This window comes from Pristiophorus japonicus, chromosome 11 (assembly GCF_044704955.1).
Source record: "Pristiophorus japonicus isolate sPriJap1 chromosome 11, sPriJap1.hap1, whole genome shotgun sequence".
Lineage (NCBI taxonomy): Eukaryota > Metazoa > Chordata > Chondrichthyes > Pristiophoridae > Pristiophorus > Pristiophorus japonicus.
In genome coordinates this window covers 100,863,949-100,889,157 of record NC_091987.1, presented here as the reverse complement: position 1 = coordinate 100,889,157, position 25,209 = coordinate 100,863,949, and the positions used below count along the sequence as shown (strand labels likewise).

Sequence of the window (25,209 nt, the reverse complement as noted above, 5' to 3'; positions counted from 1 at the left end):
CCGCCCTAAGTGGAGGAAGAGCATCTGGGAGGGCGCTGAGCACCTAGAGTCTCGTTGCCGAGAGTATGCAGAAAACAAGCGCAGGCAGCGGAAGGAGCGTGCGGCAAACCAGACTCCCTACCCACCCCTTCCTTCAACAACTATCTGTCCCACCTGTGACAGAGACTGTGGCCCCAAGTTTCCACATGATTTGCTCCTGATTTTTAGGAGCAACTGGTGGAGAATGGAGTATCTTAGAAATCGGAATTCTCCACATTTAAGTTTTCTGCAGTTCTAGTCAGGTAGAACAGTTTCACTTTTGAACAGAATTTTTTTTTCAAAAGGGGGCGTGTCCGGCCACTGACGCCTGATTTGAAAGTTTCCACAGTGAAAACGTACTCCAAATTAACTTGGAATGGAGCAAGTGAAGATTTTTGTACGCTTGAAAAAAACCTTGTCTACACATTAAAAAATCAAGTGCAGGTTACAAATTAGGCGTCGGGAACGAGGTGGGGAGTGGGGTGGAAGGGAAGTCATTAAATTCTACAATCAATCCTTAGTTATACTTATACAAATATTATACAAATAAATCCAACCTGAATAAAAATTTATAAGCAAAGAAAAGATTAAATAAACCATGTTCCTACCTGTGTGAAAGTGCTTCAGGCAGGCCTTTCAGGCAGCGGTGTGGCGTCGGTCCCGACGGCAGGGGCAAGAAGCAGCAAGCAGCCTCAGTGCTGATCATGGAGGGGCAATGTGGTTTTATTAAAAAATTTTAAAAATTGGAACAGCTACAAAGAATTTGCATAGTCTCAAACAAGTGTATGTGTCCCGTTTATCACAGTCTATCTTTAATTACAGAATGAGTGGTGGAGATTGAAACGGTAACGAGTTGTAAAGGCTGAATTAAAATGCACAGTTGCTGCAGTAACACTGGTTAAAGAGCCAACATTAATTCAGCAGGTGATTTATTCAGCAGTGCTGCTAAAAGCACTCCCTCACACACAGAAATATCAAGAAAATTAAAAATGCAAGCCTTTGCAAGGGTTCAATAAACAAATTTTCACTTTTTCTGCAGCACTTTTAAAAATGGCCGAGTGCCAATGTTTACTTCAGACTGCACGAACGCTCCAACGCGCACGCGCAGGGTTGCCGGCACCAAAAAAACTCATTTAAATTGTACCCGCCCCCTCCTACTTACAAAATCGGCGCGAGTCGTAGGCTCCGCCCCCTGTGCGCTGCGCCAAGCAGACATCGAGCTGCAAGGAGCTCGAGAATACCGCGTTTTTTTTCAGGCGCCGTTTTCGGCGTGAAAAACAGGCGCCCAGCTCTGAGGGGCGCCTTTTTCGCCGCGTGTGGAAACTTGGGGCCTATAATTCCCGTATTGGACTGTACAGCCACCTGAGAACTCACTTTTAGAGTGGAAGCAAGTCTTCCTCGATTTCGAGGGACTGCCAATGATGATGGTTGTTGGTGGAATCCTGTTTCATGATGTGGTGTTGGATTGCAACCAGGAATTTCTGCTTTCTAAGTTGTGATTTGGAGCCTCCAAGATTTTAAAATCTGCTGCCATGGACATTGATTGTTATTTGTTGCTGAAAACTTTTGTTGAATTTTTTTTCCCCCCTCATTTGCAAAAGTGATCTTATGCAAAAACATAATCCTTAATCTATTGAGAGTGGCCATGGAAAATTGCCTGCCCTAAGAAGTTCATGTTGTTAAAAACCATGTGTCTGATCTTCAGTCTCAGAAAATATTTGAAGAGCAGCCTTATATTTAAAAGTGCTTTTTTTAACCATGGGTAATGGGTAGATACTAGAATAAACTTGAAATTCTGCACAGAAGTAAATCTAACTACTGTGTGTGTTGCATTTATTTGGACAGTTTTTGGGGAAATTGGAGACCTTCTAGTAAACATGACCACCTAGTAATCTAGTAATTTGTCTGATTACACTTCAGTGAAGCATCTTGGGATGTGTTTCGACATTAAAGGTGCTAAAAAGAAAGTCTTGGATTTATGTAGTGCCTTTCACTACCTTAGGGCATCCCAAAGCACATTGCAGCCAATTTTGAAGGGTTGTCACTGTTGTAACGTCGGTAACGCAGCAGCGAACTAATACACAACAAGCTCCGACTGACGGCAATGAGATCAATGTCCAGATAATCTGGGGTTTTTTTTTAGTGATGGTTGAGGGATAAATATTGGCTAGGCCATGGAGAAGAACTCACTTGCTATTCTTTGAAATAGTGCCAGAGATCTTTTACATGAGCCTCGATTCAGCATCTTATCTGATAGACAGAACAAGGGCTCGTTCGGAAAGTCTTTGGGCTAGACTTTTCACTTCACATCGCCCATCTAAGGCCCATCTATGGTCCAAAACGGACCTCTATCGCCCATTTTGAGCAAAAAGTGGAAACCAGGCCCAAAATTTTGCCGGACAAACAGGCCCCTAAGTTTCCACTTTGATCGCCCACACAAGGCCCATCCCAAGTTTCGGCACTTAGCATGCACTTTGCTGGGCCGATGCAAGGCCCAAAAGAGTGCTCAAAAATAGTTGCTTTTTCAGGGCCTTAGAGGGAAATGGGCACTACGGACGCCATTTTTAACTTCGGAGGAAGGGTGGAGAATTAGTTGTGAGTTATTTAGAGAGTAAAATTGAAGAAAATTGTACTCAGAAATTTTGGACAGGGAATATAAATAGGTATTATCAATTTATTTATGCTAAATAGATCTCCTATATTGGAATAATTTAGTAAATAGCTTTTACATAGTGAAGTTATTTAATGTTATTGTTGGGGCCTATCAAACTGACTGGTACAGAGAGGGCAGACTGCAGTGATTAGAGAGTATAGAGTAGAGAGATTATTAAAATTAGTGAAAGTAATTATTGATAGTGATTATGGGGCCTATGCTTTCCCTGCATTTAATTGCAACTGCTCTCACACGGTTACTGAAAGGATCAATTGAAGAGGTGGCAGAGAAATGCGTAGACAGAGGAGGAGACCGTACAACCAACGAAGGTACTTGGAAAAGCAATCCTACCTGAACTTGTCTGAAAATGCTTGTCTTAGGAGGCTGCGATTCCGGAAGGAGGTCATCGATGAGATATGTCAACTCGTCAAGGATGATCTGCAGCCTTCCAGCACCATCAGAACCCCACTGTCCGTTGAGGTGAAGGTTACTGCTGCCCTAGCCTTCTACGCATTGGGATCTTTTCAGGCTTCAGCTGGTGACATCTGCCATATCTCTCAGCACGCTACACACTGCTGCATTCGACAGGTGACTGAAGCCCTTTATGCTCGCAGGATGGACTTCATAAGCCTCCCAATGACCAGGGAGGCACAGACCGAGAGGGCTTTGGGTTTCTTGAGAATAGCAGACTTCCCCAAGGAGCAGGGAGCAATAGACTGCAAGCACATTGCCCTGAAAGCACCCTTAAAGAATGCAGAGGTGTTTCGTAACAGAAAAGGGGTTCCACTCCCGAAATGTGCAGCTTGTTGTCGATCACAATCAAACAATTATGACAGTAAATGCTACATTTCCTGGCAGCATCCATGATGCGCACATCTTACGTGAAAGTGCTATCCCTGACCTGTTTGCCAATCAGCCAGAAGGTCACAGTTGGATGCTGGGGGGATAAAGGATATGACCTTGCCAGTTGGCTCATGACCCCTCTGCGTAATCCTGTCACTGAAGCACAGACAGTATAATGAAAGTCACATAACGACTCGCAACATCGTTGAAAAGACAATTGGAGTCCTAAAGCAGTGCTTCAGATGCCTGGATCATTCGGGAGGCAGCCTCCAGTACCACCCTGATCAGGTAGCAGAGTTTATTGTGGTGTGTTGCATGCTGCATAACCTAGCTGTAAAGAGAGGACAAATAATGCCAGATGATGCTGCAGGTCCATCTCCATAAGGAGATGAGGCAGCCGGCGAAGATGAAGAGGAGGAACAGGCGGGAGAGGACGCGGGCGAGGACATAGGGGAGCTTAATCAGCATGGTGATCTAGCACCGGTACCACCACACCTTTCCCGAGGACTGGTAGCCAGTGACAGTTACACGGCTGCTAAGCTTTTGCGTCAGCAGCTCATTAATGAACGCTTCGCATGAACTAGTTGATATTCAAACGTTCAATTATAGTTACGGTTAATCAAAAGTTTCATTTGCGTGGGTAAACTGAATAAACAAATATGCATGAAAAACTGTACATTGTAAAATTTATGTAACTAAGAGAGAAGGTACAAAAGTTGTAGAAAAGTATTTTTTTTTATTAAGAAACACATTTTTTTTAAACAACTAATGAACAACACCCTCCCTCCAACCCCCACTCCCCGCACCAACCCACCCTTCCCTCAAAATCCCCAAAATGTTAAAAGAAGAAGAAATACATTTTAAGGAACAAGTGGCCATTTCAGTCATGCTAATAAGTGACTATTTAAGAAAGAATGGAAACTGAACAGTTAAGTAATGATAACAAGTGAACATTTAACTTGAATAAAATTGGCCAATTTAATGGCAATAATAATAATAAGAGTATAATAAATTGATAACAGCAAGTGAACTACGTAGAAAAGAACTCCCCCCTCCCGATATGTGGCCACATTTCCCTCCAGATCCCGTCCCACCCAGTGTTCGCACCCCACCTGCCCGTTTTGGTCTATGCAGACCGACACCAAGACGTTGTGCAGAGTGGGATGTCAAGACTTCCTGCCGTGGTGGAGGTGACTGAGAGGAAGCGGAAGCCTGAGGCTCTACTTCCGAGTCCGGAGGAACTGTGCCCTCCGTACTCGCTTGCGTGCTAGGGGTCTCGCTGCGAGCAGACATGACACCTTGGGGTGCAGCGACGTGTCCAGCCAGCAACGCATGCCATAGGGCATTGGTTGCTGCTGCCGAATAGCCTCCAAGGTCTCCCTTGCAATCAGTGACTGCTCAGAAGGCCAGTTGGAGAAATTCTGGGCGAACTCGCTCCAGGATGCTGGATACTGGCTCCAGTTCGCAGAGAATCCCTCGAACCCCTGGATAAGGTCGCGACCAATTCCGACCGTCTCCCTGCACAGGGAAATCAAGCTCTCTGTCTGGCCCTCCAAGGCAGGCGATTGCTCGCCACGCTGACCAGACCTCCGTGGGGTCGGCGTTCGCAATATGACACGCCTTGGCGACGCCACCTGCACACCGCTTGGTCCCGGTGCTTCTTCCATCTCAACCGAGATGGCCGCAGGTTGTTCCCCACCCACAAAAGAAAACTCTTCTTTCTCTGGCTCCTCCTCCTCCTCCTGGTGAAGCACAGCAGCAGGAGTTTGCAGTGAGTCCTCCTATTCTTCAGCCTCCTGCGATGTAGGAGACGGTTCAGTGGCAGTCGACTCCAAGGACTCAACGACCACTTGACCTTTAATTTGATAAACAACGATTAACTATTCAATTCATTGCATTAAAATTTTTCTCTGTCAAAACATTGCAATGCTTTCATTTAACCCATATGCACAGGTGATCACAAGCTCTAACATGACCTCATTTGAACATCTATAGTACATCACCATTATATATCAGATTATATTATAATTGCATAACATTAGATTGTCATTGCATAACATCAAATTACATTTTAATTGCATAACATTACATGCGTAACTACAATATTTTCAGTATCTACTAATGATTCACACATTGAACAATGCACATTTCTCATTACTCACATGTCTCAAGGGTGGTTTCGGCCACACCATGGGATGGGACCGAACGGCTTTCTGGCCCCACCAAGGCCACCGCGAGCTCCTCGTAGGGGTTCAGAGGCTACAACATTGCAGAGCCCCTGCCTGTCCTGCACTGCTCCCGATTTATTCATCGAGATCTTCTTCTGTAAATGATACGATAACATTGCACAGCATAACCAAAATGGAGCAGGCAATTTAAGACTGACAGATTTAAATGTTCTAATACAAATTAGCATTACGTTGCATTTTTCAAACTTTATGCTGGGTTGCATAAATTTATTCATAATTTAGTTATGTTTAAATGTAACCAAATAACATTGCAGATTCTAGTTACTATTTACATCATTAAACAATACATAAATATAAATTTCAACTTACTCTCGCGGCTGCAAGTAGGCTGTTCCAATGCTTGCGGCACTGGTCCGGTGTCCGGGCTTCATTGGATGCCAACGTGACCACGTCGGCAATCTCTGTCCAAATCCTGCGATATGCACAGGATGGAGGTTTCCCATGCCCACCCCGTGTCAGATCCTCCCACCTGGTGCTGAGTACATTCACGAGGGCCTCATTGGCCTCCTCGCTAAAAGGCTTGGCCCTACGCCTTTCCCTTGATGCTTCCATTAAAGATTACTACCAACAGATTGTTTGCCACAAAAAATGCTTTCTCCTCTCTCTCGCTCTCTCTCCCCGACCCTCACAGAGCTTCTGAGCATGTGTGATGACCCCTGACCTCCAAAAAAGAACATCAGGAAAGAAATTCAACCTTAAAAAAAAAAAATCAACCTGCACATGCGCAGTAATGCGTTGTTAGGGAAGCTTTTTTTTTCATTCACTTCTGTTTTCTTTGGGCGATCGAGAGATCGCCGAGAAATCACATCGCCCATTTGACATCGCTGGGATAAGGCCGAGTGGAAAATCGCCAAAAAAAAATGGGCCTTGAGCCGGCGATCAGCATGGGCGATAGGTCCCACATCGCTGGAACAAGGCCCATTTATTTCGGCCTTAGCCAGAAAGTGGAAAGTCTAGCCCTTTGTTGTTGAATAGAAATCGTTATACATCAGTCTATTGACTGTTTGTCCAATCCAGTCGTCCTCTTCACAGCTTTCGCCCTCACAGACCAGCTTGTACTGCTCCCTGAAGTGGTATGCTCTGTGGGCCGGGCTGCCGCACCTCCGTTCCATTTTATGGCCCCGACCTGCCGCAGATGGTTTCTCGCAGGTCGGGGCTGCCACGCTGTTCCCAAGCCGCTGCTCTCCACTCCTTTTATGGCCCCGACCTGCCGCTGATCTTCTCACACAGGATGGGGCCGCCACGCTGGATTGGACATTATCATAACCCAGGTCGGTGATTGGAGAGTGGGCAGGTACAGCAGGAGTGGCGGTCGGGGCGAAGGAGCGGCGAGAGATTGCAAAGCGATGTGATCGGGGCCCAGGAGAGGTGAGGCCCCTGTGGCAGCACGGGCCAGCCCACACTAGGTCCGTGCAGCAGAGCTAGTCTCCAGTCGTCTTGGTTAACCCTTGCCACTGGATCAAGACCTAGCTCTGTCAAGTCCGTGTGGTGGCTGGTGTGCAATGGTCACCACAAGTTTATAAAAAAAAATAAAAATCCATGCACAGGCATCTCCACCCTTCAATATGCAGTTCGGCACCTGGAATATTAGGTCCTTCATTGAAACACCTGCCTGTGAACTCATTGAACTTATTTCTTTTTGGCGTGGAAGCAAGTCATCCTTGATTCGAGGGACTGCCTAAGAAAAAAAACGACTTGTATGTCCCAATCCAATCCCTTTACTGGGGCCTCTTACTACTTATAGAATATTTCATTATAAAACCAGGCTGTTTACTGTATTATCAACACACCAATTTACGTCTGTGACTGATTAATCCTTGCTCCTTCTGAACATATTCATTTGTTCTTAGTGTTTTTGTGTTTGAAAACAAAGTTCCCATTCAACACAGTTACGATACGCGATCAGGTCATTTAAATAAATAACATTCATCCTGTGCATTTTTCACTTGTGCTGGGAGTGCTTTTGTCCGGATCTTGAATAAGAAATTTTACCTGGACCTTGGCTGCTAGGAATTTCCTGCTCCTATGGGCAAATTTTAAGTCTGCAAGAACAAAACATTGCCAAAGCTGGTAGTTCTTCAATCACTTGTGGAACTATGGTACCCGAATTATGCTGCAGCAATCAGCATGATATTTACAGGTACCAACAATGAGGCCCATGCAGTGGAGGATTGATAAAAAAATTAATATTAAATTTTTTGTGTGTTTAAGACATTAAATAAAAATGCCAAGCTAATTGTGCTGTTTAGAGTGGGTTTGTATATTGTGTTGCTGAAGGGCACTGATAATTGAAGCAGGCTCAGAAGGGCCATGTTTGCGGTTCATTAATGCTGACGTCAGACATTGTGACTTGGACCAATCAGTCAGTCAGCCAGTCAATCTGCCATGCCCAGACCATAGTAAGTGATCATCTGTCCAGATGCTGGTCATTGGGCGAAAATCTCACTGGGCTTTTACATCAACAACAGTTTCAACAAGAACTACTAAGTCACTGTGGGAAGCAAGAGGGAGGAATTCCTCATCATGTAAATAACTGAAATGGGAAGATGGATTTAAGGAGGCGGCAGAGAATAATTAAGAACATTCATCTCCAGCAAATACTGTAAATCTATTGTAGGATGTTGAGCAATAAAGTTAAGTAGAATCATCTAAATTTAAGCATAGACGAAAGCTATTTTAGCTCATTGTCTTCTGCAACTGTTTGCTGTTCACTTTCGTTCTTTCCCTATACCGTTTTAATATTTTTCTTAAGGGCTAGACTTTCCACTATGGTCAAATTTCCGGCCTTAATGCTTTTTTTATTTTTCAGGATCGCTGGAATATAGCCCATTTTAAAAACCGCTAGTTTCGTCTTTGTAATTTGGGCGATAGCCTTAGTGATGTGAAATGGGTCTTAGCGATGTATTCAATCGTGCAAGGCTGGCGTCCATTAGCAACGGCCGTTCTGCGCATGCGTGGTTTTTTTTTTCAGGCAACGAACTTTTCCCACAGGGGTTGACCGAGACAACAGTGGACCTCGTCCACATCAATAACATAGAACCTACCAGCCAACTGAGGTGAACTCCATTTCCTTCCTCATGGGATGACATACCCTAGTTCTGCTTCTACTTGTACTACAGACCAGAGGGGGAAAAAATCCATGATTTATTAACCCTGACATTACAGCAATGTACTTGTATGTAACTTTTCTCATTTTATTCTTCCATCTCTATTCTGCAGCATGTGATCGGTGATCAATACTAGTTGAGAAATTACAGGCCCCATCACTATAAATCGCTATAAATCCCCTTAATTTGTCCTCAACAAATACAAATGTGATTAAATGATTGGCAAGCGTCAAAAAGGCCCTTAAAATCACACTCGCATTGATTCTCCTGACAGCCTTTTACTACAGATCCTCCCTGTAGTGCTGAGTTATTGCAGCTTTTCTTCAGCTTATTTTTGGGCCAACGATCATTTGGGCGAAATGCCGAAAGCAATTGGTGATAATCTGGGCCATAATTGTGCACAAGTTTCCTTTATAAGCACTATTCTCGGCCTTGCACGAGAATGATGTAATTTTTTTTTTAAAAAGTTGGCCGGGCGATGCAGCTTATTCATGCATGCCGAAAGTTGGGCCGGCGATAAATGGCCGATGACCGGGTGCTAGTTTCCACTTTTCAGCAAATATGGGCGATAGCCTGCATCTCAGCTCTTATATGAGCGATGATGTGCCTAAGTCTCACCCTCGGTGTTTATCACTCCCTTTTAAATGTTGTGATGGATTTGTACTCAATAGCCACTTGTGGTAGTATACTCCATATTTTAATAGCCTTTGTGTGGGAAAAGAATCTTCCAAACTTGCCTTTTATGCTTCGAGAACTAATTCTAACTTTACTTCTCCCTTGTTAGCAACAACTTGCATTTATATATTGTCTTTAATTTAGAAAAATGTTTCAAAGCACTACAGATATGTACTCAGAAATCAATAGATGCTGAGATAAAGGAGATGATATGAGGGTAACCAAAAGCTTGGTCAAATAGGTGGATTTTAAGGAGACTAAAAGGAAAAGAGGTGGAATGGCGGAGCGGCTTAGACAGGGTATTGCAGAGTAGGGTCTAGGTGACTGTGCATGGCCACCAGTATTGGGGAAAAGAAGGGGGGGGATACATAAAAAAAAAAGCCTGAGTTGTTTGGGGAAGTTATAGGGCTAGAGGAGGTTAGAGATGGGGAGTGGTGATACCATGAAGAGATTTCAACACAAGCATGAGAATTGTAGATTTAAGGTTTTTGGGGCATAAGTCAGCAAGAATAGGGGTGATGAATGCAGCAGAGTTTTGGATGTGCTGAAGTTTAGAGGGTGGAGGATGGGAGGCTGGCCAGAAGAGCATTAGAGTAGTTGAGCCTGAAGATGACAAAGGAATGGATGAGGGTTTCAGCAACAGATAGACTGAGTTAGAGTAGAGGCAGGTGATGTTATGGGTGAAAGTGGGTGGTCTTTGTGATGGAGTGAATATGGGGGTCAGAATCTCAATTTGGGCTTGAATAGGATGCCATGATTGCAGACAACGTGAGACAGTGGGTGAGGGGGGATTCTAATTTTCGCTTTTTGGATGGTAAACCAGCGTACGGGATTGCATGTGCTTTATCGAATCTTGACTGATTTTCATTTCTATTGGTCCCTGTTATGTGGTGCTTTGAAAGCAATCCTCATAATCTTACAACAATAAAAGGTAATTAAAAAAATTGACACTGCATCTTTTAAGAGCTCCCTTCTTGACAAACTATAATCTTGCTGGTCCTTAATGCCCACTTTAAATAGACATATTCAGTGATAGATGGGAACGTTGTTTGAAACGCGGGAAATCGTGCACTGCAACTTAATGCCCTCATTCTGATAAACAATGCTGGCAGAACGTGAAGTTCAGAATATTGGTGTTCAGAGCAGGGAACCGCCAGGTTGGGGAGTACAGTTTTCCAGTCTCTCCTCACCAGGTTGCCACCTGTGGAACTGTCTTCACCAAGTGGAACTTCTAACCTATGTTAAATCTAACTTTGACACTCTAGTTTCTTTTTAAAAAAAAAAAGTTGTTTGCAGCTTTGTGCTTCTTTCTAGCCAAGTAAAAGCACATGTTTACCAAGAGAAATCATAATATATAATCTTTTGTTATAGTTTGAAGAGAGTACTGCCAATGGTCAACCACTAACATCGCTTGGGGCAAGAAAAAATTGTTTATCCGAAACAAATCAGTGCAATAGAAAAGAATAAATGTGTGGTTGAACCAAAGCCAATACATTTGTAATCACAGCAGAAAATAAGCTTTTTCTAATTATCCTTGAATTAAATTTAACTGCCAATGCAAGTTCTTTTCTTTCTTTCTTCTTTATCCTTCTTTCAAGCTGTATCTATTTCTAACAGCGACTGCTCAACCTTGTCCAGCCTTGGGCTTCCTAACAATGGAGCACTCCGATCTAAATCGTTTTAATGGTTAGTTTCCTGAAATTCCTATAAATATCAACTATTACCCAGCAAAGCTAATGGCAGTTATTGAAATTCATTAAGTTTGATCATAATTCTAATCTACTGACCTTTCTTATCAAATAGTTAATTAGATTAATTTGTTCAGCCATATTTAATATTTAGACGCTTTGTTTCTGATTTAAAGTAAGCCTTTGGTGTTGCGGTGAACTGTGAGTACTTTTATTCTTGCTAAAAATTTCAAAAGACCCAGCTCACGAAGGTGTCTAGACAATGTCACCAGCCACATGATCGAAACTCCAGAATCAGCTGAATGATGATTTAAATTTTACACCCTTGTATACATTATGGTTTTTAGTTTTACATGGGTTCTATCTAGTTTTACGTTAGCAGTAACTTTCCGTAAACTTCATTTAATTTAGGTATTGCATTCAAACAAGGATTAATAATTATGATGTAATTATTTCCACAAATAATCTTCTGTTAATTGTAGATTGATGATTGAGAGATTTGAATTTCTATCGCTTGATGCTTGCCCATTGAATTTTTGGAATCGATCAAAAACATGATACTTTGTGAAGTCCAATCAAAATGTACTTGTTATAATGGCGCTTTTGTCTTTTGAATAGTTCAGATAGTTTAACTAATGTCTCTAATATAAAACAGTAGAAAGAAAGAAGTTGAATTAATCTAGTGCTTTACACATCTACAGGACATCCCAAAGTGTTTCACCGCTTATGGTCTTTTAGAAATGTTGTCACTGTTGTATTATAGGCAAATACAGCAGCAAGATCACCAAAACAGCAATAATATAAGTGATCAGATGATCTGTTTTAGTAGTATTGGTTGAGGGATGAATGTTGGCCAGGGTACCAGAACTCTCCTGCCTTTCTTTGAATTCTGCCACGAGATCTTTTGCATCGTCCTGACCAGACAGATTTAATATCTCGTACAAAAGGCAACATCTTTGACAATTCAGCACTCCCTCAGCACTGCACTGAAGTGTAGCGTGGGACCTGAACTTACAACCTACTGATTCCAAAGCGAGAGTGCTGAGTAAAGGCTGACACTTTGGGCTAGATTTTCCTCAAAATCTGTCAGCGCTGGATTGCCGCCCAAAATACCGCGAAGATTTTCAAATTACCGCCAACGAAAAATTCCCTTTTTGAAAAAAACAGAAAAAAATCCGCCCGGCAAAAAAAAAATGGACCTTGCACCCTGATTCTTGGCGGAAAATGGAATCTTGGGCTGATTGGGCTGTTTTTAAAAAAAAAAAAATGGGCGGTAATTACTAAAATTTACACCGAGGCTGCAGGTTGGGCCTAGGAGGAGAAAAAAAACACACACACATTTTTTCAAAAAACGTAAATTAAAAATTGAGAAAACATTCTTGGGGCCATTTTCACCTTTAACCACTAAGAGAATTTAAAAATAATAATTAAAAACCCATTAACTTACCTTTTTTTGCAGAGCTACTTGCCTTCCGCCCATCTCCCGCTGCTTCTCGTGGGCGTTTTTTTTCCCACTTGCCTACGGGTCACCGTTGAGTCAAAAATTGGGCGTTGACAATCTGTGGATGGTGCACGCCGGAGGTCCGCTCCCCAGCGGTATTTCGAAACCACCAGTGGAACTCTTGTGGAAATTTTCGCCGACCCAGTTTTTGCTCAAAACGACCAATACTGCCAAGAAACCGGGCGGCATTGCAGTGGAAATTCTAGCCCTTTATATTTTAGAACTTTAGTAGGTCCTCCAGATGTACTTTCTGTGTTTGAATTTACCCAGGGTGTGATTAATTTCCATGGAGAGTGACTAGACATCTGTTTAATTATCTCTCCATTCAGTATCTATCAGATTCCACATACCCTATGCAGATCAGTTGGGAAATTCCATAATAAAACAATTCAGTTCTATGAGGGGCAACCCCCTTTACTGTGTCATACACTCTGTTAGAATTGCAGGTAGGTTGGTGGTCCACTTTCGAGTCGGAGCACTTCACAACCATTATAATGCTATAATGTAATGATGGCATTGCATCAAGATGAAAACAAATCATGATAGAGGGAATAAACCAAGGATAATGAATGTTTATAAAGCTTTGCAGAAACTAGGAAGGGGGGAGATTTAGAAAGTATATGAAACTAAATTAAAAAACTGGGGGAAGAAAGGGCAATCTTTGATTGAGAATTAATATTGGGGGACTGTAGGGAATACTGAAGGAATAACTATGGAAGGGGATGTTTGTAATGGATAGACTAAAATAATGTGGAATAGAAAAAGGAAATAGTCTGATAGAAAATTTGTTAAAATAATTCTGTTGACTACAGAAAATAGAAAGTTCTTTCTGGGAGTTGCATTCACAGAGAAAATGGAGATTTTTCCAGAATGAATGCCTTTGAATATTCATGAAGCAACAGATAGAATGAATCCAAAAATATTTCAGGCAAAGTTGGAGTTGAAGGGAAATTTGGCTGAAATTCTTCAGTTTATGAAATGCAGAGGTGGTTCCAGATTGTAAAATGGGTAATGTTGGAAAATGTTCCAATTTAACACCAAAGCATAATCCTGGTGTATAAATTTGACATTTATAGCCAGAAATATATTAGAATGTATTACAGAAAGCAATTCGAACACATTTAACCAGAATAAAAAGATGTGTTCCCAGTGCCTAAACCAAGTGGCCATTCCTAAAGTACAGAACTACAGGATTGTGTATTTTGACCATCTGGGTTGCTATAGTGAAGCAAAATTAACATTGCTGCCTCTGAAGCCTCTGCCTAATTGAGTGAAATATTTTTCTTAAATCAGAAGAACTTGCTATTCTAATACTAAGCTAATCTTAAGAGCAGTATATTAGCTATCCAAGCACTGACTCCTAGATGCAGAGTACGATCCTTCCCCACCAGTAAAGCTGCCTCTAATAAAAACAGAAAATGATGCAAATACTCAGCAGATCAGGTCATTGCCTTGAAACATTAACCCCGTTTCTCTCTCCACAGATGCTGCCCAACCTACTGAGTATTTCCATCACTTTCTGTTTTTATTTCAGATTTCCAGCATCTGCGGTATTTTGCTTTTGTAGTAAAGCTGCCTAAATTGATATAGTCGTCTTCCTAGGCGGCCCCTCGTATCGATATTCTGGATGAAATAAATATAGTGAGAGAGGAAGTATTAAGGGGTTTAGCAGCTTTGAAAGTAGATAAGTCCCCAGGGCCGGATGAAATGCATCCCAGGCTATTGAGCGAAGTAAAAGATGAAATATCAGAGGCCTTGACCATCATTTTCCAGTCCTCTTTGGATTTGTGCATGGTGCCGGAGGATTGGAGGACTGCTAATGTAGTACACTTGTTTAAGAAGGGAAAAAGGGATAGGCCGAATAATTACAGGCCTGTCACCCTAATCTCAGTGGTGGGAAAATTATTGGAAAAATTCCTGAAAGACAGGATAAATCTGCATTTGGAAAGGCAAGGATTAATTTGGGACAGTCAGCACGGATTTGTTAAAGGAAGATTGTGTTTCACTAACCTGATTGAATTTTTTGAGGAGGTAACTAAGAGGGTCGATGAGGGTAGTGCATAAGATGTAGTATATATGGACTTTAGCAAGGCTTTTGATAAGGTCCCACATGGTAGACTGGTCATGAAGGTTAAAGTCCATGGGATCCAGGGCAAAATGACAAGTTGGATCCAAAATTGGCTTGGAGGTAGGAAGCAAATGGTAATGGTTGATGGATGTTTTTGTGACTGGAAGGATGTTTCCATTGGAGTTCCGCAGGGCTCAGTACTGGGTCCCTTGCTTTTTGTGGTATATAATCAAAGATTTAAATTTTAATATCGGGAGTATGATTAAGAAGTTTGCAGACGACACTAAAATTGGCTGTGTAGTTGATAATGAAGAGGAAAGTCATGGGCTTCAGGAGGATATCAATCTACTGGTCAGGTGGGCAGAGCAGTGGCAAATGGAATTTAATTCAGAGAAGTGTGAGTTGATGCACTTTGGGAGGACTAATAAGGAAAGGGTATACACATTAAGCGGTAGGCCACTTAATAGGGTAGATGAACAAAAGGACCTTGGAGTGCTTGTCCACAGATCCCTGAAAGTAGCAGGGTAGGTGGATAAGGTGGTTAAGAAGGCATACGGAATGCTTGCCTTTATTGGCCAAGGCATAGAATATAAGAACAGGGAGGTTATGCTTAAATTGTATAATACTTTGGTTAGGCCACAGCTGGAGTACTGCGTGCAGTTCTGGTCGCTGTATTATAGGAAGGACGTGATTGCACTAGAAAGGGTGCAGAGAAGATTTACTAAGATGTTGCCTGGAATGGAGAATCTTAGTTATGAGGACAGATTGGATGGGCTGGGTTTGTTTTCATTGGAACAGAGGAGGTTGAGTGGAGACCTCATTGAGGTGGACAAAATATTGAGGGACCTGGATATAGTGGATAGTAAGGCTCTATTTCAATTGGTGGAGGGGTCTATTATGAGGGGGCATAGTTTTAAGGTGATTGGTGGAAGGTTTAGAAGGGACTTGAGCGGGGGGCTTCTTTATGCAGAGGGTGGTGGGGATCTGGAACTCGCTGCCTGGAAGAGTGATGGATGCAGAAACCTTCACCACTTTTAAGAGATGGTTGGATGGGCACTTGAAGTGTAGTAACCTGCAGCATTACGGACCTAGAGCTGGTAATTGGGATTAGACTGGATGACCTTTTGTTGGATGGCACAGTTATAATGGTAAGTACTGCTGGGAATAGAATACGGCCAGTGTGATCTCCTGGACTAGTTTCAATCGCCTGGATGGGTCGGAAAGGAATTTTCCCAGATTTTTTCCTCCCTGAATTGACCTGGGTTTTTATCTATTTTTGTGCCTCCCAGGAGATCACATGGCTCCAGTTGGGGTGGAGTGTAGAATGTTTCAGTATAAGGACTGTTGCAGTTGTGTGAGGCGGACTGGTTGGGCTGGGTGCTCTTTGCTTTTCTGTCATTGTTCATAGGTTTATATGTAACTCTTAGGGCTACTGACCAAGGGCCATGCAGCTTTGACGGCCGGCGCGGACACAGTGGGCTGAAATGGCCTCCTTCTGCGCTGTAAGTTTCTATGTTTCGATTCGTTTCCACACCAGAAAGGGATGAGTTCACAGATGTTTCAATGAAGGACCGAATATTCCAGGTCCTGAACTACATGTTGAAGGGTGGAAGATGCCTGTGCGTGGATTTTTTTTAACGTGTGGTGGCTGTTGCACACCATCCACCACATGGGCTTGACAGAGCTAGGTCTTGGTCCAGTGGCAAGGGTATCAAGACTAACGAGACCAGCTGTGCTGCACGTACCTAGTGCGCACACATATCACAGTGTGGGCTGACCCGTGCTGCCCCTGGGCCCTCGTCTCTCCTGGGCCCCGATCATGTCGCTCTGCAATCTCTCACTGCTCCTTTGCTCCAACCTTGCCGATCCTGCTGTACCTGCCTACGCTCTAATCACCGACCTGGATTATGGTGATGTCCAATCCAGTCGCCCCTCATTGATATAGTATGACACAAAGGACAACATCCTGCAAAATCAGCAATTGAGTTCATCTGCTCTTCAGTCAGTTGCTAAATTTCAATCAGATGTTAATATTCTGAAGAAGAACATTGGCGCTCAATGTACCATTTACAAAGACGTTGCGCTGGTTTATAAGGGAAGAAGCATTACAGTAAACATGTTCGTAATTCTTATACATAACACTGATGCTTTTATGTGCGACTTGTATACTCGTTTTTATGACCTTTGACAATGGTGTCCTGATATGCAGCTGTGGACATTAGGGAAAAACAAAACCATTCTATATTCTGAAACAGACCAGACACTTGAAGCTGAGCCAGAGCATTTAAAGAAGTTGTGGAGTTAACAATAACATAGTTAATATTGTATCATTTGCCAAGTCTCGCATTGTTTGCCAACACTGCAATTAATATACTATACACAACATACTGCTGTCAGCAATGGTCTCCCTGTACATCCAGCAATAAACAATGCAGCTGTAAGCAATTTCTAAGAAATCAGAGCATGTTCCCAAAGAATTAATGTCTTATTATTACTGTTAATTTGGTGTCATTTTAAACTTCAAACATTGGGTATCTTCAGAGGCTGTCTGATCAAATCTCTCAATGCATTGTTAGTAATGAAAGGGTCTTCTATGCATGCTGCTTGCAGAATTTCAAAAATGTTCTGTCCTACACAGTAGGAGGATATGCTTCACGACCTTCATAATCTTTTCATTTAGTGTAGGGTGTATAATCATACAACACTCGTGATTCATTACTTCATTCTGAATTGCAATTCCTGCGGTGGGGGGGGGGGGGGGGTTAAAATTGTATTTTTCCCCATACTCCCATTTTGAGAAATGCAGAACTACCAAAAATCATAACACAAAAAAAAATCCCCATCAAATATTGTGCCTCACAAATCAGGAGGTATGCATGGTCTAATAATTCAGAATGAAAAGCAGATCACTCTGCAGGAGATGCTGGTAAATTGTAATTAAATATCCCGTCTATCCAAATAAAATGCTTCAGTCTGAAATTAAAAAGCAGTATATTGAACTTCAAAGCATCATGAAATAGCCATCAACAAAATGCCCTCAAAATGTTTGACACCATAGAACCAATGATTGCACCGAAATAAAACCGAGAAAGACAGGTGGTAAAACTATTGTCAGAAGTAGTGAAGATGGGGATGAAATTTCTGCAACAAAAAAAATTCTGGTTTATTTTGGGAAAATTATGTTATAATGCAGTAAACTTACCAAAAAAATGCATGCAGAGCTTCACCTAGTTCATTGCTTAAAGTAAAATAAACTGGGCTCAACCTAATTAATGAAATTAATGTAACCATAAAATGCAATTTGGGTTACGTTTGAAAGATCAATTGTAAGTTCAATTTTGAATAGACTTTGCCATTCAGAAATGACTTTACTAGAGAGAAAAACAAATGATTATTATAATGGTTAACTTAAAACAAAAATAAAAATTAGCATTATGGAGGTATGAATTTGAAGCAAAAGCAGAAAATGCTGGAAACACTCAGCAGGTCTGACAGCATCTGGAAGGCAATCAGACAAGTTAACGTTTCAATTTTGGATCCTTCATCAGAGCTAGAAGGTATTGCAGATTAACAACATGTAACAAGGGGAAGGGGGAAACAAACGCTCACACAGAAATGGAATGATTCGGAAAGTTCTTCAGCGGAAAACAGAAGATGGTAAAATTGCAGTAGTGACATAAACATGAGACTTTGGCCTGGATTTTGCAGTGGTAACGACGGCGAAATTGTCAGCGTTCAGTCATTATCCCTCTGAAACTGACCGCAACGTCAGGATTTGGTGCACGCGCAAATAAACACGGAAATCCTGAAGTTGCGGTCAGTCATTCCCCGCTTCGCCACAGATTGCTCTGTGGAACTCCCCAGAGCCAGGAAACCCCCTAAAATGTGTAAGCCTTGTTGAAAGAAGTGTAACTGGGATTTTAGCGACGTACTGACTGCCGAACAACTGTTCTGGCCCTGTAAAACTAATTTTGTATTTGTGGTATGTCAAATTTTTCCATTAAGATGATTAAAAATTACAAGTTTATAATACAAAAGCAAAATGCTGCGGATGCTGGAAATCTGAAATAAAACAGAACATGCTGGAAATACCCAGCGGGCCAAGCAGCATCTGTTTTCAGAAAAACATTCTCTCTCTCCACAAATGCCTGACCCGCTGAGTATTTCCAGCATTTTCTGTTTTTATTACGTTTTTCATTTAAAATTTTTTTTTTTGCAATTTCAACTTCTACCGATGTGTCCCAATCTTTATTTCGCTCTCTGTATAATATATTAAAAGTAAACTATAATATGTGCATTTTATTTCCTGGTTTGCTGTCTAAGAATTCTTCAATGTGATTGCTGCTTAGCTAGCTTGATGACCTCACTGTTGCTAGAGATTCGCTTGATTTCACCCCAGATTCAAACTGCGGGCAGGAGAGCTGAAATTGATGCAGTGCTTAAAATCATCACCAAAGGAGCGCTGAACTCATTTGTAAATAATTATTCATTCAGACAAACTGTTTCTAATTTCATATTGGGCTCAAAATAGGGTTAGATGTTCTGCTATTTGCAATGTATGGATGGAATATATTTTACTGCAGATGCCAAGCTTGCATAACTTCTGTTGGCAAATTAATAAAAGCTTTGAGGTTAGTAGTAGGCTAATCATTAATCTGTCCACTTTAATCTGCGATAAATCAAGAAGTAGTGTTGCAATGTTTAATATCGTAATAGAACATTTTGTCAATTAAGAGCACTCTTTTCATTTAAAAAGTATTTAGCAAGACTTTTGATTATGGGACGGGGAGGGAGTGTTGATGATTTTTTATCAGCTGTGAGTGTGATTAGCTTGGTGTAGTTCAGGGTGCTGTTTCTCAAGCAGACCTGGATATGAGGGTGAAGGAGCAAGGGCTGGAGACCGAGATTACTGTTTTAACTGTTCAAAATAAATAAACTCTTAACAGTTAAACATTCGGAACTGATATTGCAATATAAAGCTGTACTGTGTTATCGAGCATATCGGCCTGAGACCTGCTCAGCTTCTGATGTGCATAGCATGACAAAATGTGACCCTGAAGCATTCTGAGCCATTTTAAATAATGGAGGTCCTGCAAACTGATTGGGAGGTGTGAACAGCACCTTTATAGGCTGAGTGTCTGTATAAATTGAGTTCAGTCATTATTGGATCCCTGGTGTTGATTCCAGTGTTTGCCCTTAGTCAAAGCGTATGTTCTACATCTAATACTTCCAAGGTTTGTGTTCCCTCGGTGGAGGAAGAAGTGAGATGGATGTTGCTGAGTGCCAGTTTGTGTCTTTAGGGATGGAGGTGGCAGAGTCACTCCCTCTGCCAGCTCTGAATATGGTCCCTCAAGTGAAGGCACCATAGTTACTGATTATGTGGCTACCAGGACCTGGATGATTGAGCGCAGTTGCTTGAGTGGGGTGGCAGACGTTGGGACGTGGCATTGCTCCGAGAGAGATTTCCATCATCCCCGCCAGTTCCTGCTCTGCTGTTGAGCCCTCCTGTGATATGGCTAGATATCTGTGTGGGAAGCAATGAATAAGAATTGTGTTATGGCTGTCTCAATCTGTTTCCCCAACATCCAGAGGAAGCAGACTGCTGTAGATTGGAGCTCAGAGTCTCCATCGCAACAGCTTACGTAGTTTAAAAAAATTTGTTCTGGGATGTGAGCGTCGCTGGCAAGGCAGGCATTTATTGTTCATCCTTAATTGCTCTTGAGAAGGTGGTGGTGAGCTGCCTTCTTGAACCACTGAATTCCTTGTGGTGAAAGTACTCCCACAGTGCTGTTGGGGAGGGAGTTCCAGAATTTTGACCCAGTGACGATGAAGGAATGGCGATATATTACCAAGTTAGGATGGTTTGTAACTTGGAGGGGAACTTGCAGTTGATGGTGTTCCCATGCGTCTGCTGCCCTTGTCCTTCTAGGTGGTAGAGGTCACGGGTTTGGGAGGTGCTGCTGAAGAAGCCTCAGCGAGTTGCTGCAGTGCATCTTATAGATGGTACACACTGCAGCCACGGTGTGCAGGTGGTGGAGGGAGTGAATGTTTAAGGTGATTGGTGGGGTGCCAATCGAGCAGGCTGCTTTGTCCTGGATGGTGTCGAGCTTCTTGAGTGTTGTTGGAGCTGCACTTATCCAGGCAAGTGGAGAGTATTCCGTCACACTCCTGGTTTGTGCCTTGTAGCTGGTTGAAAGGCTATGGGGAGTCAGGAGGTGAGACACTTGCCACAGAATACCCAGTCTTTGACCTGCTCTTGTTGCCACTGTATTTATGTGGCTGGTCCAGTTAAGTTTCTGGTCAATGGTGACTCCAGGATGTTGATGGTGGGGGATTCGGCGATGGTAATGCCGTTTAATGTTGAGAGGCGGTGGTTAGACTCTTGCTTGTTGGAGATGGTCATTGCCTGACACTTAAGTGGCAAGTAACATCCATGCCACACCAGCCCAAGCCTGAATGTCATCCAGGTCTTGCTGCATGTCGGCATGGACTGATTCATTTTCTGAGGAGTTGCAAATAATCATCAACGAACATCCCCACTTCTGTCCTTGTGATGGCGGGAAGGTAATTGATGAAGCAGCTGAAGATGGTTAGGCCTAGGACACTGCCCTGAGGAACTTCTGCAGTGATGTTCTGGGGCTGTGATGATTGACCTCCAACCAACACAACCATCTTCCTTTGTGCTACATATATGACTCCAGGCAGTAGAGAGTTTTCACCCTGATTCCCCTGACTTCAATTTTACTGGGGCTCCTTGATGCCACACTCGGTCAAATGCTACCTTGATGTCAAGGGCAGTCACTCTCACTTGTGAGAGAAGCTAAACCTGAACTTAGAATGTTGGCCAATTGCCAGTATTAAAATTCATGAACCATTTAATATTCTGCTTGCATAACTGAACCAAATTCCTCCACAGATTGCTAATTGTAGCCTCAATTCCCCGTTTTAAAGAACATCATAAGCTTGCCTTGCCAGCGATGCATCTACATTATTTATGTGGATTGGAAACAACAGGGTTTGACGCACTCGTCCCTGTGGTACTCCATTCAATATCTACCTGTCCCCCAGTCTTGAACTCATCATTATCATCATAGGCAGTCCCTCGAAATCGAGGAAGACTTGCTTCTACTCCAAAAATGAGTTCTTGGGTGACTGAACAGTCCAATATGGGAATTACAGTCTCTGTCACAGGTGGGGCAGATAGTCGTCGGAGGAAAGGGTGGGCAGGGTGTCTAGTTTGCCGCACACTCCTTCCGCTGCCTGCGCTTGTTTTCTGCATGCTTTCGGCGACGAGACTCTAGGTGCTCGACGCCCTCCCGGATGCTCTTCCTCCACTTGGGGCGGTCTTTGACCAGGGACTCCCAGATGTTGGTCTTGAACTACACTTTTTATGATAACTCTCTGCTCCTTGTCTTTATCCAATTTATTATTCAGTGGTTTGACTCCATCTACCTCCCTGAATCCAGTGGTGTGCAGTCTTGACACTCCATTTAACACAAGGACATAAGAAATAGGAGCAGGAGTTTGGCCATTTGGCCCCTCGAGCCTGCTCTGCCATTTAATAAGATCATGGCTGATCCTGAGCTGAGCTGCAAACTACACAACTGATTTGTGGCTAAGACCATTTTCTGTTTGTTTTGCCTGCACAACTGTGTATATACTTCAAAAGTAATTGATTGTGTGATGCACAACCCTAATATCTTTGCAACCCTAATATCTTTGTTAAATATGTTTGCGTTTCTCTGGCTCCTTCCAATTTTCAACTCTTTTTTTTTTTCCTGAAAACTTTATATAGATTTTAATTGCTCAGTTTATCCATTTCTTTACCTTTAAGCTTATTTTCTTTGGGTATATATTTGTCTTGCGTTACCCAGTTTTCCCATTAACTGGACATGTCTGAGCAGTATATCCCACATTATTTTTTTTTAGCTCATTCCTCATTCTGCTGAATGTTAACCCATTTGAAATCATATATTTATTTCCTAAATGTTACTGCAGTGGATTGCCAGGGGTATCTCAAATTTAATCTAGTGTGGTCACTCTTCTCCATAGGTTCCACTACTACAGTATGCATGCAATCCTGTACATATGAAAACGTGGTCTAGATGTAATATCCCACTAGTGAGATCCATAACACATTGTGTTGAGCAGTAATTTTGTAGCACATTTACTAGTTCTGATTTTGTTGCTATGCTTCAGTTAATGATTGGTTGGTTGAAGACACCCAATATTACTATATTATTAGCATTCTACTGCTAATGTTTCTTATAAGGTGGTGGCAGTAAGAATGAGCAAGGAGCACTTCATAGTGCAGGGTTTGCTTTGTTGTGAGAACATAATATTCCTGAAATCACCCCTGTGGGATACTAGTATATAAGAACATAAGAATTAGGAGCAGGAATAAGCCATTCGACCCCTCGAGCCTGTTCTGCCATTCAGTGGGATTATGGCTGATCTTCCACCTCAACTCCACTTTCCTGCACTATCCCCATATCCCTTGATTCCCTTAATATCCAAAAATCTATCGATCTCTGACTTGAATATACTCAACGACTGAGACTCCACAGCTCTCTGGGGTAGAGAATTCCAAAGATTCACCACCCTCTGAATGAAGAAATTTCTCCTCCATCTAAGTCCTAAATGGCTGACCCCTTATTCTGAGACTGTGACTCCTGGTTCTAGACTCCCTGCCAGAGGAAACATCATCCCTGCATTGACCCTGTTAAACCCTGTAAGAATTTTGTATGTTTCAATGAGATCACCTCTCATTCTTTTAAACTCTAAAGAATATTGGCCTAGACTACTTAATCTCTCCTCATAGGACAATCCCCCCATCCCAGGAATCAGTCAGGTGAACCTTTGTTGCGCTCCCTCTATGGCAGATATATTCTTCCTTGGGTAAGGAGACCAAAACTGTGTACACTACTCCAGGTGTGGTCTTACCAGGGCCCTATATAATTGCAGTACAATGTCTTTACTTTTATACACTCATCCTCATATAGTAACATAGCAACATAGAAAATAGGTGCAGGAGTAGGCCATTCAGCCCTTCAAGCCTGCACCACCATTCAATATGATCATGGCTGATCATTCACCTCAGTACACCTTTCCCACTTTCTCTCCATACCCCTTGATCCCTTTAGCCGTAATGGCCATATCTAATTCCCTCTTGAATATATCCAATGAAATGGCATCAACGACTCTGCGGCAGGGAATTCCACAGGTTAACAACTCTGAGTGAAGAAGTTTCTCCTCATCTCAGTCCTAAATGGCTTACCCCTTATCCTAAGACTGTGTCCCCGGTTCTGGACTTCCCCAACATCGGGAATATTCTTCTCACATCTAACCTGTCCCGTCCTGTCAGAATCTTATACATTTCTATGAGATCCTCTCTCATCCTTCGAAACTCCAGTGTATAAAGGCCCACATGATCCAGTCTCCTCATATGTCAATCCAGACCTCTTGGGAATCAGTCTGGTGAACCTTCGCTGCACTCCCTCAATAGCAAGAACGTCCTTCCTCAGATTAGGAGACCAAAACTGAACACACTATTCCAGGTGAGGCCTCACCAAGGCCCTGCACAACTGCAGTAAGACCTCCCTGCTCCTATACTCAAATCCCCTAGCTATGAAGGCCAACATGCCATTTGCCTCCTTCACCGCCTGCTGTACCTGCATGCCAACTTTCAATGACTGATGAACCATGACACCCAGGTCTCGTTGCACCTCCCCTTTTCCTAATCTGCCGCCATTCAGATAATATTCTGCCTTCGTGTTTTTGCCACCAAAGTGGATAACCTTGCATTTATCCACATTATACTGCATCTGTCATGCATTTGCCCACTCACCTAACCTGTCCAAATCACCCTGCAGCCTCTTAGCATTCTTCTCACAGCTCACACCACCACCCAGTTTAGTGTCATCTGCAAACTTGGAGATATTACACTCAATTCCTTCATCCTAATCATTAATGTATAATGTAAAGAGCTGGGGTCCCAGCACTGAGCCCTGTGGCACTCCTAGTCACAGCCTCCCATTCCAAAAAGGACCCATTTATCCCGACTCTCTGCTTCCTGTCTGCCAACCAATTCTTTATCCACGCCAGTACATTACCCCCAATACCATGTGCTTTGATTTTGCACACCAATCTCTTATGTGGGACCTTGTCAAAGGCCTTTTGAAAGTCCAAATACACCACATCCACTGGTTCTCCCTTGTCCACTCTACTAGTTACATCCTCAAAAAATTCCAGAAGATTTGTCAAGCATGATTTCCTTTTCACAAATCCATGCTAACTTGGACCGATCCTGTCACTGCTTTCCAAATGTGCTGCTATTTCATCCTTAATAATTGATTCCAACAGCCAACATACTAGTTGCTTTCTTGAACAGTTGATATGTTTGTCTGA

At 42.6% G+C, this 25,209-nt stretch overlaps 1 protein-coding gene across 1 annotated transcript in view; it reads left to right on the top strand.

Annotated features, from left to right (window-relative positions):
- mrps6 (mitochondrial ribosomal protein S6) overlaps nucleotides 1-25,209 on the top strand; it is a 93,498-nt gene that overhangs the window by 42,339 nt on the left and 25,950 nt on the right. The gene's annotated exons all lie outside the window — the stretch shown is intronic.